This window comes from Vulpes vulpes, chromosome 4, assembly GCF_048418805.1.
Source record: "Vulpes vulpes isolate BD-2025 chromosome 4, VulVul3, whole genome shotgun sequence".
NCBI lineage: Eukaryota > Metazoa > Chordata > Mammalia > Carnivora > Canidae > Vulpes > Vulpes vulpes.
This window is the reverse complement of record NC_132783.1, coordinates 135,072,147-135,090,525: the sequence shown is the minus strand read 5'-3', so window position 1 is coordinate 135,090,525 and position 18,379 is coordinate 135,072,147. Positions and strand designations below refer to the sequence as shown.

At 38.2% G+C, this 18,379-nt stretch overlaps 1 pseudogene; it reads right to left on the bottom strand.

Annotated features, from left to right (window-relative positions):
* Positions 1 to 15,111: 15,111 nt before the first annotated feature.
* LOC140598762 (transmembrane protein 125-like) lies at positions 15,112 to 18,072 on the bottom strand (annotated as a pseudogene).
* Between the last annotated feature and the right edge of the window lie 307 nt (positions 18,073 to 18,379).

Sequence of the window (18,379 nt, the reverse complement as noted above, 5' to 3'; positions counted from 1 at the left end):
GGTGCAGTATATTGATGTTTTTATCTTAACCAATTTGATAGATATTTTAAAAGATAGCTTTATCTTTTTGGTTTAATTTATATTTTATAGATTTCTAATACAGTTGAGATTTCTCTTTCTTACAATTTAAACAATTTAATAGGTTGCAATAAGACCTAGACAAATTTATGGTCCTCTTGAAATGACTGGGCCATAGTTTTGACTCAGTATTACTGACGCCACCTTCCCCCACTCCCAATTAAGATTACCTGACATCTGTCACATGCCTGTAGGCCATGGAGAAGATGGGATTTTAGTGGCAGGAAATTCATTGAGGTCCAATTCTATCTGGTTTATTTTATGCTCCATCTGTTCAGTAGGCCAGAAATGAGATAGTGGATGAGCCCAGGTTCTCTTATTCCTCATGGGCACACTCAGACACTTCCTGGGACACAACTCTAACCTCCTACCTCAAACGTTCCCTCTTGCCACTGAAAGATGAGAGTCCAAGATCCACTCAACACAGACCCAAGGTGACTGGATCATCTGGCCTGCCCCATGAGGTTGCAAACTGTAGGTGGGCAGGTATGGAACGACATGAATAGTAAAGCACTCGAGGTCCCAGGTGCCATTGGTGCTGTCTTGGCATCTGGAATTTCAGATGGCCAAACCCAGAAGAGCTCCATGAGAACAGCAATGGGAGACGGGAGACACCAAATAAATTCTATTTAATTCCTCTTCATGCATCACCTCAATAGACTTTGAGGATATTCAGAAATTCATAGGAATTCTCTTATGATATTCCTTGAAGCCATGGAGCAACCAAGCGTGTCTAAGATACTGTAGCCAATTTAGAATTGCACTTCTTCCTTCCTTTTCTACCTAATAAAATTAGGAATTTCCCTCCTAATTAGGGAATTAGGTATTTCCCTCCCTAATAAGATGTTAACACATAAGTTTTTGTCTTTAAACCTGTTTTCTAGAGCAACTGTGCCACGAACAGGTGCATTTGTTTGTATGTGTGAAAGGGAGGGTAATACAATATCTTTTTTTTAAAAAACTTTCAAAACTTACATTGTTATTTTGGAGAGTGGATTTATCCTAGACTTTGCATATGTTAAATCCCAAATTAATTTGCGTTACACTGCACTCACATGACCCTACCAAAAAAACACCCCATTTCACTCATTTTCTTGTATTACTAATTTTTGTGTGCATGTCAAAGTGGAGGAAGGGTGCACCTGTTTTAAATTTTTTATTTGAAATATAAAACCATGGGGTGAGAAAAAAGTTTTAAATGACAAACTCACTTGGCTGAGTTTTTTTTTTTTAAACCAAATATTGATAAGGTAAACACATGGCTCTGATTAACTAATAAAAGACGATTCATTCAAGAATGAACATTTTCTTTAAATTAGCATTTCAGTAAGCAACTTGGCCCTTACTCATTGCTTAGGCCACGGTCTCCTTCAAGTTAATTCAATAAATGACTCATATTTAAAGCATCTTCTTTCTCTTATTTTACTTTATAGCACTTATCACCAATTAACATTATAAATTTCACTTATTATTGCTATTTTAATTCACTGAAGTTTCAGTTCTTTGAATTAGAATTATTAGAATTGTCCTGTTTTGTTTACTGCTATCTTCCCAATGCCTAGAACAGTACATACTTGAAAAATAGTAGGCACCTATTAATCTTTGAAAAATAAATGAAAGCTGATTTAGGAAAGAAGAAGCCATGGTCAATATTTAGATGATTATTAATAATGCCTTAGATCTGTAAAACACATCTAAGAAATTTCAGAGGGTTTTTACCTGTATCAACTCAAATATACCTAATAATAACCTTGTAAATAGAAATAACAGCTATTTCTGTGCCTACTTCACAGATAAGGAATCTACAATTTTTAGTTATGTGACTTCTCTAAGTTAACCTTCTCAGTTATAGGATGAAGCATGATCTTTCCTGCTTTTTCAGACTTAAAGATTGATTTTGGTGTTATTACTTTTTTAAGAATAAGTCATTTCTGGATATAATATTATAGCAACTAGTTGGTTATATCATAACTACATAATGATCATACCTTGAGACCACTGATACTACATAAACTGATAAATTTCCTTGGCTACTCAGGTTGGCAGAAGTTAGACAACGATGAAATGGAGCAAGTGTCAAATGCAATTCTGTAGTATTACACACACACACACACACACACACACACACACACACCATGCACACAGAAGCTATGCCATTAGACAGTATTTAAAAGGAACACATATCTAGGTAATAATTCATGACCTGCTATTCTGCAATCAACTCTGGTGAAAGCCTGATGATAAACCTAGCATTTTCATCACCCTAAAATTTAATTTTTTTCTCTTTACCTCAATTTATCACCTCATATCTTACACTGAAAACAGCTCTTCTATTTTGTGTGATTCAAGAACTAATCTCCTGACCTCCTATTCCTGCCAATCAAATTAGTCAGAACTAATTAGCATGAAAACAAATGCGATCATCTAAGGAGATGTTTGTTTCCTGCCTTTATTGGGAAACAAAGGCGTAGCGGTTGGATTACTTCAGTAAGTAGCAAAACAGGTAATTTCCCTTTTTAAAGCTACTTAAAAGCCAAAGGTGATTTCAATTATTCACCAAATATGTACATCGTATGTGTTAACCAGTGACTGTACAGAAGGACAGAATAATAGCATTCCTCATTCAACGCAGCTCTATTATATACGATGCAGAGATGTGCTCTTCACACTAAAGCAGACAATGAATACACATTGTGTGACACACAAAGCTTAAAAATAGAGATGTGTGGGTAGCCAAGTATCTGCTGTGACAAAGATCTGATCTACTAATTATCTGCAACACATTTTGGGTCCCATGGCTGCTACCCCAATCTTTTTACAATTCACCTGAGGGTGATTTTGGCAGGCTGTCAACAGGCAAACAGGGAAATAAGTTGGGAAACATTAATAAAGGTTGAGAACAACAGCTTTTCATGCTTTGAGCTCATCATTCAAGTATAACAAAAACTGTAAGATGAAGAATAGGGACAATGTGCTGAGAAGACAAGAAAGAGAGAAGCAAACATTTAAATGGCTGTAAAGTTACATTTGTGAACCTCTTGTCAAAACATGTTTGTTGTAGGTTTTTTTTTTAAGTTGTCTTATACTTTTCCTTTTTTTAGAAAATCAATGGAGAGTTACACCCTCCATAACAGCGAAACACTTCTGTTCCTTAGTACAGCAAAATCTTTGTCCATTTTAACATAAAAAAATGACCACATACTATTAAGTCTCCAAAAAAGAGAACAGAACTGTAATAGCTACATTCAGAAAAATAAAACCAAGGCATAACACGGAAATTAGCTTTTCTATGATTAAAAAAAAAATGGAATAGCTAATATTATTTTCCTTCACTTACTAATGTGTATTTCTAAAATTTTTATAGCACTTATATGCAAAATACGTGAGCATTGTGTTCAATATATTTAAACTACCTATTAACTGAATGAAACACCAACTTTAAGGAGTTATGAAAGTTAGGTATAAGTGGAAGTTATACTATGATTTCTCTAATCTTAGGGAATTAATGGTGTGGTATTAAAATATACAATATACCAAAATGAGACTTTTATTTTCCATGATAAAAATGAAAATAATCTATTTAAACTCATAAAATTAATTTAATTTAAATATACAAAGAATAACATAGCAAACGTTTTAAACACTGTTATATATAGTTTAAATATCAGTTTATATAAAACATTAACTCGAAAAGCTTTCTTTATAGCCTGTCCGCAGTCTGATTTCCTTCTCCAGCCCAATAATTAATCAGAATTCCTTCCTTCCTAGCTACTTCTAGCATTTTTACATACATGTGCTTCTATAAAAGGTAAACAATTACAAGTATCATTCTAAGACCTACTTCTTTTTTGCATTCAACATCCTGTATTTGTGATTTTATATAGAGAGATATAGATACAGGTCATTTTTTAAAACTCTAAATAGCATTGTGTCATATAAACATAGTATATATTATTTATTTTTGTTGGTGCTTGCTTAAGTTCCTTTTTTTAAATATATATATATATTTTTTTAATTTTCCTTTATTTATGATAGTCACACAGAGAGAGAGGGAGAGAGGCAGAGACACAGGCAGAGGGAGAAGCGGGCTCCATGCACCGGGAGCCCGATGTGGGATTCGATCCCGGGTCTCCAGGATCGCGCCCTGGGCCAAAGGCAGGCGCCAAACCGCTGCGCCACCCAGGGATCCCTAAGTTCCTTTTTACTTGCTGTTTTAGACAATGTTTTTAGTGCAGATCCTTATACATGTCCCCTTGTGCAAATATACAAGAATATTATTAGGCCATGTACCCAGAAGAGCAATTACTGGGGAGACATCAAATTTTAAAATTAATAGGCACCTTAGAAATTATCTGACATCATTAACTCCTTTTTCCGAGGCACAACTAACAAACAGTGGCAAGACCTGAAGTAGATTCCAAGTGGGGATCTAATTTCTGTGCTCTTGACATTGTGTCACTACTTTCCGTCCATTTTGGCCTTTTTATGTACCACACAGGTGCTTGTGCCATTTATTCTCAATACAACCCATGAAAGTAGCCCCTTACAATCTAGTTCACATAATACTATAAAGTCACTGACCGCACATTTGCGGGTTGCAAGGACACAGGACCAGGAATGAGAAGACTTCAACTGTGCTATTCATGTTTGATACACTGTGGTCACCATGCACCTCACTTAACTTCCATTTCCCCCAATTCTTCTTAGACCTTTCTTTGGCTGGACAAACTTCATCTATATTATTCTGCTGCCACAAACCTATTTCAAAGCTGAGTATCTGGTCTGATGCTGTCATTTTCTAATACATTCTCCACTTCCCCTTCTGTACTATACGCAGTAGTTAGAATTTATTAAAAAATGTAAATTGGGGGCACCTGGGTGGTTAAGCTTCTGCCTTCAGTTGGTTAAGCTTCTGCCTTCGCTCAGGTCATGATCTCAGGGTCCTGGGATCAAGCCCCAAGTCAGGCTCTCTGCTCAGCAAGGAGCCTGCTTCTCCCTCTCCTTCTGTGAACTCTCTCTCTCTCTCTCAAATAAATAAATAAAATCTCTCAAAAATTATGTAAATGGAATCATGTCACCACCTACTTAAAGCCCGTGACAGTCTCCTTATTGCTATTAGAATAAAATTCTAATTCCTTACCAAGGTCTATCTAGTCTCATCTGTGCCACTATCATCTTCATTGGCTATGCTCCTGGCACACTGGTCTTGCTTGTCCCAAGTACTTTTCTTTGCGTATCATCTTTCTTCTGCCCAGATTGCTCTTCCCACATTACTTCACATGGCTGATTCACTCCCCCTCTTCAGGTATACTCTAAATATAACTTCTTGAAAGAGGCCTCCATTGTCCATTCAATCCAAAGTAAGCCTCTATTCCCTTACTCACCCCCAGTATCACCAATCATTCTCCTTTACAAACTGTATTATTTTGTGAGGGTTGCCATAACAAGATATCACCACCTGGGTGACTTACACAGCAGAAATGTATTGTTTCACAATTCTGGATCCAAGACCCAAGGGTCAGCAGAGTTGATTCCTTCTGAGGGCTGTGAGGAAGAATCTGTTCTAGGTCTTTCTTTTCTAGTTTTTGGCAGTTTGTTAGCAATCTTTGGCATTCCTGGCTTATAGAAACATCACCCTGACACCTACCTTCATCTTCACATGGTGTTCTCCCTATGTTCATGTCTGTATCCAAATTTCCCTTTTTATGAAGACATCATCTTGTATTAGGGGCCCATACAACTCCAGCATAACCTCCTCTGAAGGTAATTACATCTGCAACAAACCTATTACAAAAAAAAAAAGGTCATATCCTGAGGTTCTGGGAATTAAAACTTAAATATATGAATTTTGGGAGGGGACACAATTCAACTCATAAGATGCACTTTTCAAAATGTATAATTATGTGTGTTCATTCATTTGTTTAATGATCATTTCCTTTACCAGACTGTAGAGGGGCATTTTTTTGTTTTCTTTCTTTTTTTTCTACATATGTATACTCAGTGTCCTCAATAGGTTTGGCACCTGATTGATAGTCAATAAATACTTGTTGTTTTTCTACACATGTCATTACATGATTTATAAAGTCTATTACTGGTTTGAATTTTGTGATTTTTGTTTTCACTATGCCCAATTTTATCATCATAATTTTATCCAATGCCATCCCAGGGCAAAGTTTTAAAAATGTAAACCATGTGTCAAAATAAAGCAAACATAAATCCTGTTTTGCTGCATAACTTCCTAAATAATTCAACCCAAAATATGTACACTTTCAGAAAGGAGATGGAGGTATCGCCATAGTTCACTTAGTAATTTTTCAACCAACTTTCAATTTACTTTCGCTCTGAGGAATGAGGTCTAAGAGTAATAATACAAAATGTAACCCCACTATATTTTATACTGGACAAGAGAAACTTCAGAAAACTCACCTCTACAGTTCAAAATATCACTGCCTTCTGCTGTACTGTCAGTTTGTCTTTTGTTCTTTTTATGTCCACCCCCGTCTACAACCAGAGCCCTGAATCCTATTATAGCCTACTTTCTGAATATACTTAATCATGCATTTATTCTTTTTCCTCAGCCTTCTCTTACAGTCCCTTTTTTACCAGTTCTATCTCCTATGCTGTCAAAAAAGCATGAGTCTCCCATTTTAAGAAGGCCTGTTTTAAATCCTCCAAATCTATTATTGGATCTGGTCCCTCAACTCAACCTTCTTGATATTTTCCTTCAGCCTCTTTAAATCAATCCCGTCACCTCTGCTAGAGGAATCTTCCAAAAATGCCATTTTCATTATGCCACTTCACTGTTTTAAAACTATATTGGTGCCATATCACCTATTGGATCAAGTTTAAGATTCGAAGTCTCCATTAACTAGCCTTAGATTGCTCACCCTTTTTTAACTTCCACTGTAATTTCTCAAACTTATACCATCTGCTTTATTCTATCAACAGCCCTTGCCAATGTCAACTCTCTTACTTTATTTATGTTGCTTTTCTAAGTGAGAAAGACCTGCCTACATCTTCCTGAAAAATCCAGCTCTACCCAGTCATTAAGTTTCAGCTAAGGGAAACTTCTCTCATGGAATGGACTCTTCCAGTCCATACAATCGTCTCTGTCTGACATTCTATAGCAATTTTAGTTAGGAAGCAATAAGGGAAAAGATGTATTTTTAGTTATATGCGTGAACATTACACTTCTAGTTCATCTGTGCTTTCTGGCATTCTTCAAATCTCAGTAAATACATAACCATCCTCAGCACTGTCGTCCATAATTAAGCCTGAGCTACATAGAATCTATTAAGGCAAGTCTTTAAGCAACACTGAGTTTATGTCACGTATACACTATTCTCTGTATATTTTTAATTGTTTTATATCCTTATTATTTTAATGCCTAAGTTCTTCATATCAGTTTTCATGTACAAATTAGGTATAGTTGCAGACTTCACGTGGAATAAACTACTTCTATAATAAACCTAGAGAAGATCTATAGACTTACTAGTAAAAAGACTTTGCAAACATATGTCAGCAGAAATCACAAAAACTGTAAAGCTAGGAAAGGGCATGAAAAAAATATTGAATTTCTTGTCATAAATGAAGTTCTTTCTGATAGTTTATCTTTATTTTGTACCTAGCTACTCTATTTTTTAAACATATATAATGAGTAAAGGATTATTATGCTCCTGGCTCATGATTCTTTAACTTCAAACGTAATAGTGCAATACTGATGGAGGAAAAATGGGATGTATGATTATAAAATGATATTAATGGACTACTAACGAGTGTTAATTTGGAATGCATTTCTTAAAAAATGACAAGAATGATCTCACCCATATAGGCAACACATTATCTATAACATACATAAAGTGAAAATATATTAAATACCTGTTTTAACAATATTAATTTTATGTGATCCTTTTTAGAAACTGTAAAAAGTATAAAATTTTACATTTGGACTTATTGTTCAGTCTGTTTTCCATATCAGACTATAAACTCTCTGTAAGGAGTCGCCATGCCTCTGTTGTTTATCATTGTATCCCACTCTCTAGACCCAGGCTGCCAATCCTATAGTCACCAGCTACACACAGTTTTCATAAACTTGAAATGTGGCTAGTCCAAAATGACTTGTGCTATAAGCCAAATACACACTGAATTTTGAAGCCTTCATAAAAAATTACAGTAGCTCAATAATTTTCATGTTGAGATACAATATTTACATATATTATATTAAACTTTACCCCCCAAAAATGAAATTTACCCATGTCTTTCTACATCTCTGAGTTATGGAAACTACAAAATTTAAAATTGTACATGGGACTTGCATTATACTTCTATTGGACAGTGCTGGCCCAAACTGTGCATAATATATTGTACACTATCACGAAAGTCCTTCATATGCATAAGTGAACCCATTCCAAAATATGTTAAAATAGATGTTTCTGCCACAATTATTTATTGACAGTTTATAATGTCAGCTATTTAAAACCATATTTTTTACAAGTCTAGAAATTTTCTTGGAGAAGTGATTTTCTCTTTTATGCTCAACAAAGCTGACCTTTCATTCCATATACAACATCATTTGCATTATTTATAGCATGCAGGATGAATAACTTTTAGTTTTCTCATAGGCTGTCAACACGACACATTAAAACATGCCAGTTCAAAAAAAAATTAAATTTCTGATCTTGCACTCACACAAATGACAAATTTCATACTTTATTTAAAATTGGGTTACTATTTTCTCTGAATTGACTGGATGTTTTGACATTGTCAATCCTTTTGGTAATACACAGTATCATATTTACAAATATTTTGCCAATATGCTTTGAAATAGAAGTGTATGGCAATACACCCCCAGCACGTGTGCTCAGTTCTGCTTTACAGATGCCTTGCTCATTGACACACAAGTTCTATTACCAAGAACCAGCCTATTCATTTAAGTTCGTACTTATAGGCAAGACTAAAGCTCTCTGGAGTTGAGTATTAAAATTTAATAGAGCTTGGGAATGTCCAGTCTAAATATGATTACATTAAGAATTACAGTCAGAACAGCTTTTGAGAGCACTGTATTACCATTTGTTCCTCCTCTATGGGCAGCATCCATGGTCTATGAAATTGAGATATTGATCTTAATGACACAAAATGGTTGTGGATCCAGATAGATACAAAAGCCAGATGAGCTCCCTAGCAACACAAGGAAATATAGAACTTTGAAGCAGCACTTCTCTCCAGAAAATTTTAGAACTGACCTGTGAAATTTAGCCCAACTCATTTATTTTACAAATGAACACACAGATGCCCTGAGAGATTGACTGCCCATCGCTCAGAGAGATATCAGTGTGATCTTTATTTGATTCTCTTCCCTTTGCAGCACCTGACTCTGAATTTATTTCATAGACACATTCATATTTCATATTAACTAACTGAACTGGGTTTCAAACAAGCCATCAACATTTCTCAAACTTAGCAAATGAAAGAAATAATAAGACAGAGCAAAATTGCTTAAATTCAATGAGAATAGTGAAAAATATGATGGCAGCCATAGATATTAATGAACATTTTTTTAGCATAGTAACTGCCAAACATATAATTTTATTTTTTATACTTCTGAGTGTGTATGCATTTTTCTTTTTATATTTGAGTACTATTTTTCCTAATTATAAATTAAAACAGTATGTAAAAGAGTCACCTTGAACCCTCATACCTTTGTCTTCTAAACTTCTAACCATTATTTCTATCAATTGTCATCTATGTCCCTTTTACATGATTATTAACACTCCAGAATTACCTCCTTTATAACTAGATTATGATTACAAACATTTTGAGAACAGCAACTCTGCCTTATAAATTGTTATTGTTCTAATAGACTCTCATTAAAGAAAGGTCTAATACTTAGTAGAATGCATTTGGCATATTAGACAATCAATAGATGCAAGTTGATTGGCTGTTATGGGTTGTTTCCCTTCACTGACTTTGTGAGAGGAAGGTTAATATGTTCCAGATGCTGAAAGAAAGATGTGTGTTGAAGAAATTAGAAACTGGCAAAAACTCACTGTCAACTGTGTCATAGGGACCCCTGACTAAACACAGAACCAAGGGGCAAGCTAGACATGTCTCCATGGGAGGATATTATAATGTCTACAAACTCTGTGGCCTTACATCTCTGCACTATTTTTCTGGATTACAGGTCATAGCACTTTACAGACAATGTCATATTTACCTTGATGGTGCTCTCTGATTGTTAAGAAGGGGCTAATGCTTTGCCCATTTCCCTCTATTGCCACAGGGAAAAATATAAGCAAAGCAAGTCTGAATCATTTATACAGTGTTGCACCATAAGGCATCGAAAGAGGCAGGTGCAGGTCTCAGATGGTTGTCTAAGTCCAAATTCCACGCTCTATCTGCTAGATAATCCTGCTTTCCCTCTCCCTCTCAATAGAATATTTCCCTAGATAGTTCCTGAAACATTTATAGCAGAAGCCTGCAGAGTGACTGTTATAGAAGTTTGTGGAAAACTTCCAGGCATCTAAAAATGTAGGAAACGGCCACATTTCACTTTGGGTATTCACATTTGAGAAGTGATGTGTGTTTTTTTTCTCCCCCTCAAATATTCAAAAGTTTGATCTAAGGCAAAAGTTTTACTATTCCTCCCTAAACTAGAGGAATGAAAACACCCATGAATTTTCATCAGTTTGCTGTAGGCAGAAATTTGCCAGTTTGCAGGAAAATGGCTTAAAAATCGAAGCTGAGATGAAATACTTGAACTTCTTGTGTGAACCTATGAAAGTAATATTTTTCTTTATCAGCTGATATGAAGGTTTGCACAAACCCTACATTACTTCAGTATAAAAATGACTTTTTCTGTCTAAAATGTCACAAAACTGTTTGGATTCTTCAAAACACATCCATAAAAGGATTCTCGTCCCCTTAATTTTGGCATATGCCATCATTTCCCTTTTATTCTTTATCTATTACCATATTTAACAGAAATTCCCTATAACTAACTTCCTTTAACCTCCGCTGTGAGATACAGTTGTGGGAAGAGTGGCAAATGGGATGAAACTAGAGAACTTTTTCTTTCTCCAGATGTCAAAAATCTGCAAAGGCCAGAAACTTGCCTCCTACCTTCTGAGGAATCAAGATTATACTGAACACCGTAGAGTCTTCTGACCGAGTTCTACACTGAAATATTGAATTTGCTTTTCTCCAAATTACCAACTGCTTTGTGACAACAACACGATGATCATTTAGGCTGTTAGGATGTGAGCTGTAATCATCATAGGCTAAGCTGCTCATGTAGTGATGTGCTTCTCCCACACATGGTATTAGAAGGATCCATTTGATGACACCCCGCTCTCCTTATTTCTTTGTCACACCAGCTCATGAGTTTTACCCCCTAGAGTCTGCATCTAATCAAACTCATTTCTCAAAGATACTTTTTGTTTCAGATCAATAAATATTTCTGGAGGCATCAGTCACCTGAAAGCTTCTATATTATTAGATGCCATAAAATATTTACGCTGATCATAACCTTTAGTAATGTAAATATGAATTTAGAAATTCATCCAATCACAGGCATCTGTTTAATTCAAGAAGCTGGTTAGCACTGTAAAAATGTGTGATTCCTGATCAATAGACTATGGGTGAATTATGTGATAAGACTTTCACTAATATTCTCTCTGCAAACCATTTTGTGAGCTTCCTTAATTACCAGAATTCAAAGCCAAAGAAAAGACTACACAAAGCAGAAGTATCAGTTGAAGCAAGTGGAGGTCTTGACTTTCATTATTTTTGCCTCCTCCATATTCCTACTTCACTTTCTAATATAGATCCTCTCTGAGAAGTAGTCTATTGTCAGAGGGGCGCATGTTTTGAGATGCTTTTCTAGTAATTGTGAGCAAACTGTACATATTCTCACTGTCTTGTTGACTGATCCTCCCTGACTTACATTAAGTGAGAAAGAATTGAAAGGCTGCTCAATGGAGTAAGAGCACAAGTTATCCTTAGTGAACACATGAAAGCTACTTGGTATACACAAGCAGCAAGAAATACTCAGGGCCTTCTTAGTGTTACAAAACAATCTAGATTTAGGATACAGTTTAATTAAATGCCACAGGCTGTCTCGTGTTTTCACTCAACAGTGATGCATGCTATAGGATCTCTTAAAAGGAGATGTTAGGACAGAATTAAAACAGGCTGAGAGATTTATTAGGCACAATGCCTATAAGAGAAGATTGGGAGGGAACTAAGAAGGTCTTGGAGAGTTGGAGAGACGTCACCAAAGACGTTTACTTGTTTGACTCTGGAGAAAGAGAGGAGTGAAGGTTGATTGGAAGAAGGCAGTTCTAAGAGAGTTTGGCAAGGTTAATCGTCAACAGGAAAGATGAAGCTAAAGCAGACCATCAGAGGAGTTCCCCATCTCCCAGGAATGCCCTACCCTGTTGGTGAACTCACCACAAACCGGGAAAAGTGACTGGGAAGGGCAGCTTTGATGCCATAGTGGTAATGGATTTCTAAATGCAGCAGTTGGAGACATTGCTCAGTTATGCTCCCCTCACAGACTGGGGAGTGGCTTAACCATGGTCCCCATGGTCTCCTCTTCCTGAGAAGATCAGAAGAGGTAGTTTTGATGCAGGTGATCTCAAGACCACAAATGATACTCAAACTATCCCTCTTCTATTTTCCATTCAGAATCCCCTCACACTCAGTGATCTCCTCAGCCAAGTTGCTGGTAGTGTATCTTGTTGTGAGCCAAACCTTCAGTCCTGGGATGTCTGTTTGCTTGGCAATCATACACTCCTCAGGTGGGGCTGCTGTATATATCCATTCATAGCTATGGTGGGGCACATGGGTACTAGGAGGGTCCCTTGTAAATTATCTGGGGTCTTCACATATCCTTTCCCACAGCTATTGTACAAAAAGTAGCCCCATGTCCTCTTGCAGTAAGGGCCAAGTGCTTCTGGCAGTATGATGACTTCTCTTCTACTCTTGAACCGCTTCTGGGTACAAGCGGTTCAAAGTGCTCAGGGAGCTGGTGTAATATAGTTTGCTTGTGAAGTAATTGACTCCTTTGTTTTTTAAGGTCAACAGGAGTACGGAGGAATACAATCCCTAGCTGGCTATTGAAAGTGATGGTAAGTACAGATGCACCTACTTTTACTCATGGTTCAGAGATCTATATATTCTTCCCCTCAGGGACACAGTCTTATATAGATGTTGCTTATTTAATGCATACACCACATCCTGAGGATGGCTCCCGTAATTCCAGAGTATTGCTCTAGGCTGGCTCTTCAGTTGAATTTTTAGAAGCTATTTCAGGGTTCTGTGAAGCTGGTTGATTCTAGGTGATGCACAGTATTACATAACCAGTGGATCCCATAGCCTATTGTTTACTTCTTTCATTGTAAGTCACATCCACTGGATGTTCTCATGTGAAAATTGCCTCAAATGTGGGAAATGAGCCAGAGACTGTTATTATTTATTGGAGCAATCATCTTCCACTTCCATCCTTGCGCTTGCATTGCTATTGTTGTTACAACTACTGACCAGCACTCTTGCTCCCAGAGACACCATGTTTCCTTAGTCATATTCACATCTACCCTTAGGTCAAGCTCATTTGCCTGGCCCTTTGACCTTGCCAATCTTTAGGGTAATTGTGGCCTCCTGGCATCTGGCTCTGCTGCTTGGCTTCTGAAGACTATATCTGTTTCTTGTACTCTCATCCCTGACCTACACGAGGAGGCCACCACTGAAATTCTGATGCTGGTATCTCTGTCACTAGCACATTGATGATGGCCTTGGGGAAAATGTGACCTCTGGGTCATCCTGCAGAACATAATTGTCTGCTGGATCTTCTGGCATTACATAAATCATGGACTCTAGCATGGCTTCTTTGTCCCTTCCTTTAACACTTGATATGGCAACCCAGGCATTTCTGCTTCCTTTAGTGCTGGCCATCACTTCTCTATGGCCTCCAAGAGTCACCAGAGCAGCAAGTTTGCTCCATCTCCTAGAGTCTTTGCTAGGATATGCTTTGTCCCAAGAAAATCAACTGCCCCACATCAACAGTACTTGCTTACATAAGATTACATTCTGGCCTCTTTGATGAAACACATTTAAAGTCCCATCACAAAGGTATGCTTCTGACTTAAACCAGCATATACTATCTAATTATTTGAACTCATTCAATGTATAAAGTCTACTTCCTTCTTTATCAGGCTCAATATGGCTATTCTGGGACTTATCAGCCTATGGACAGAAGTGAAGAAAAGGGCAACTCCTGAGAGAATCACCTGTTTCCTTGGGAGGAGAGTTTTTCTGTTTACTTTGTTTCAGCAGCCACCATTTTTATTGCACATTTGCCATGTGCCCAGTCCTTCCATACTAGATGTCATTGCATCCTTACCAATCAATTACCATGACCATGACTACAACCATGATCTTCAAGAAACTGAGGCTCAGAAAGCTTAAATCACTTGCCCAAGCTCCCCAGCTGGTAAGTAATAGAGGGGGAATACGAATCCAGAATTGTCACACTCCAGAGCCCATGTTATTTCCACTTTGCAACCAGTTATTCTCCTTAATGAAGGGTCTCTGTGGTGGCCATGAATCATTCTTGTGAAATCCCTAACAGGTGTCACAGGGTGAGTTTAGACTCAAAGAATTATGGCAATAGGGGTCAAGAATCTTCAGAGATCCTAGACACTTCTTGGCCTAGAGACCCCAGATATAGACAGGAAGATTCTGATAGTTCTGTGGGCAAAAAAAACAAAGTTCCAAGGAAACATACATTTACCTCCCCATGGTGTCATTGTGTGGGTTCACACAGGCTCTTAGTCACACATCACTCAATCCCACAGAAGGGCTATATTGTTCTGGGAATGTGTACACACTCACATATATTCACTATTCCCTTCTTGCTCATGCATGAGCATACATGCACACACATTCACACACACAAACACACACACATACACATTCATGCCCTGGCACAGATATGCGAACACTGAGGCAGGTGGTAGGAAGGAGGTTCTTGCTGTATCAGATGAGGATGATGATGCTAGATGTGGTCTCATGACACTAATGAGCAGACAACCATCCTGAGATGCTGAAGACTCTGTCATTGCCAACACGGTCACTGTGGGTGGAGGGAGTGGCCACACAGATGCGAAGGCAGTGTCCACTCACACTCACATGATACAGCAGCAAACCCAGCAGCAAGAACAAAGGCAGAGAAAGCTAGGCCCATGAACAGCATGGCAGCCAATGGCTGAGCAGGGGCAGTGACCAGGCCAGCCACCATTAGGCCAATGACCAGCAGCAACAGCACAGGGCCACTGAGCAGCACCCTGAGGACACTGACAGCTCCACAACTGCATATTAGGGAAACATAGTGGGGCTGGTATGTGTAATTCATGTCCTGAGTGGTTGAGCTTATCATTTGCTTAACCAGAACCAGCAGGGGCAGCAGGCAGAAGTAGTGCCTTCCACCAGCCACCATTTAACCAAGCAGCTGCTGGTGGAGGACAGGAGTGCTGTGCCACTATGCCACAGCCCACTACAAGTCCTACAGCAGAAATGATAGGTCTTTGTCAGGAAAGGTAGTCTATCTCTGAATCCCATAATTCTCATAGGCAAATGTAGATACATCCTCAGAGTCCTGTGCCAAGATATTTCCATCTCATGTTTTAGGGCCCCCAATTTTTCCAACCAGCACCTTGGCCTTGGCATAACAAAGCAGACCATTGAGTGATCATTCAACTGTCTCTGGAATTTTGCAGATCCTCAACCCACTGCACAGCTCTGTCTGTGCTTTCACTACCAGAGATAAGCTCTTCATAAGATACCAAAGCTTGTAGACAGCCTTCAGTCCCTTATTATCCCTCTGGAAGGTATCAATATAACTTGGAAGTAACCAGCCAATTCCACTAACGTTGTAGGCACTGTTAACCCAAAACTTTCAAATGTCCGAATCCGTAAATTTTGCCAGCATTGACCTCCACCTTGACATTTTCCTGTCACCACTAATGAAATTCACCATCACTGTAACCTTGAACAATTGTAATACTGATTGTACAAAGAATTAGTGTTGCTCCATCTGCCAAACAGGACAACGTCCTCTTCCCCACCAAGCAATGAGTAAGCCAGTCCAAAGTCCCTGTCTTATTGCTTGTTTTGTTGGATAACTCCCAATATCTCTTGTGTTATTTGGATACTCTGAGAAGCACATGATACCAAGATAGAATTAGCTATGCAAAGATTTATTAAGGAAAACATCTGTGAGGGAAACTTGAAAAGAAGCCCTTATGAGGGAAGAAGAAAAACAGAAAAGCTGGGTACAAGGGTAGTAGACAGCATGAGGGTTTTAAGAAAGTTTGACAAAATTGTCGGCACAACCTGAACCCATCAGAGGAGTCATGTGTCTCCAATATTGGGCCTGCCTTAGTAACCTTCAGTCTCTATAGCACATTTCTGACTCACGAGGCAAATATGCTTTCTTTGACTGTTAAGTAAGTTACTGGGCTAAAGTGTTTAGTTTCATTGAAACTTAAAAGTAAGCAAAAGAATATAGAGACTTTATATGTATCTTAAATTTATAGCTCCCTTCATTTTGCTATGCATATGTCATTGCCACAATTGCTATATTCTCTTGTTCTATAATTTTAGTCCTTGAAGTCCTCAGAGGGAAGACATTATATAAATGATCTATAATTAAATTATCACCCACAAATTGTTTTGTTGAAAATACTAGATGAATCAATGTGGGGTGGGGATTGTGATTTTTTAAAAATAATCTGTTTTCAGTTATAAGTTAAACATGATTAAAACACAAAAATTTTGTGGCAAAATAATTAATCACTCTTCCTATGGTAGTACATCAATGCAGATATCATTTGGGTTTTTAATTTTTTTTAAGTAATCTCTACATACAATGTGGGGCTTGAACTCACAACCCCAAGATCAAGAGTCACATACTCTACTGACTGAGACAGCCAGGCATGCCTCCTTTCTTTTAATATAATGACTCAATAGTTCCATATATTACTCAGTACTCATCAAGATAAGTGTGCTCTCAAGTTAGAGGCTGGGAAGATGGCAGAGTAAAAGAAACCTAAGCTCACTTCATCCCATGGCTTCAACTAGATAACACTCACATCAGCATAAATAACCCAGAAAATGACCCAAAGATTGGCAGAACAAACTCCACAACTAAAGATAGAGAAGAGGCCATATACAAGAGGGTAGGAAGAGAGTTTACTCCTCACAGGAGGGGGAGTAGATGGTCTATGGCTATCCGTGGAGTACAGAGATGGGAGAGGGCCACAGGTGTGGAAAAAGGCAAGAAACATACTATCACACAGAGGGACTTAAAGCCTAGAATTTTATAAATCAGTGGGCTCTGTTTTAGGACAAGGCAGAGAGCAATAGGAAGCCAAGTTTCACCCTTAAAGAGATAACGCAAAAAACAGCCCTAGGAGATAGAGTGTAGAAACAGCAGTTTGAAAAACACCTGCAGCATAAGGGAGGGAGAGCAGTTTATTCATTCCAAAGAATGTCCTAGAGAGACTTCTCCAGAAGCAAAGGAGCTGGCAGGTGCCATCTCCCTCCTCTTTCCCCCCAGCACAAACACATAGTCACCTGAGAGAAGCAGCACAGTTCCAACGCTCCCAACTAACTTGCTTACACCAAGCCCTGCCCCACTGCACTTGGGTGGATCTGCCCTTTGCAGTTATGAATGCCTCAGTTCCAGCTGAGTCCCCTCACCCAGAAGACTGGCCCAAAGTTTGCCAACACTGCATTTCCCCACCTGTGTGTTTTGCAGGGCCTCGGTCCTACCAGCAGTGGTGGTCCCTGCAGAAGGATGAGGTCTACCTTGTTAAAATTGCACACCCTGCCTACACAACGCAGATGCCAGAAGTGGCTTTGGCACATCTCATTTCACAAGCAGACCTACTCATACCTTGTTAAAACTGCAAGACCCACGCTGGCGAGGGACCACATTGCCCATAACAGGTAAAGAGACCTTCTACAGATGACTGAACTAAAGGAAAAAGTGGACATGACAAAACAGCAGGGTTCATCCAAGACACATAGAAGACACCCCCTGAAATTCCACCTTCTGGGGAACAGGGAATCCTATAATTCAGGGCACTACAGGACTTATTCTTCATAAGACCATTACTTTCAAGAGCAGGAGATATCACTGACTTTCCTGACACAAAGAGGCATGCACAGACACTTAAACAAAATGAGATGGCATAGTAATTTGTCTCAAATGAAACAACAGGGTAAGGCCACAGCCAGAGAT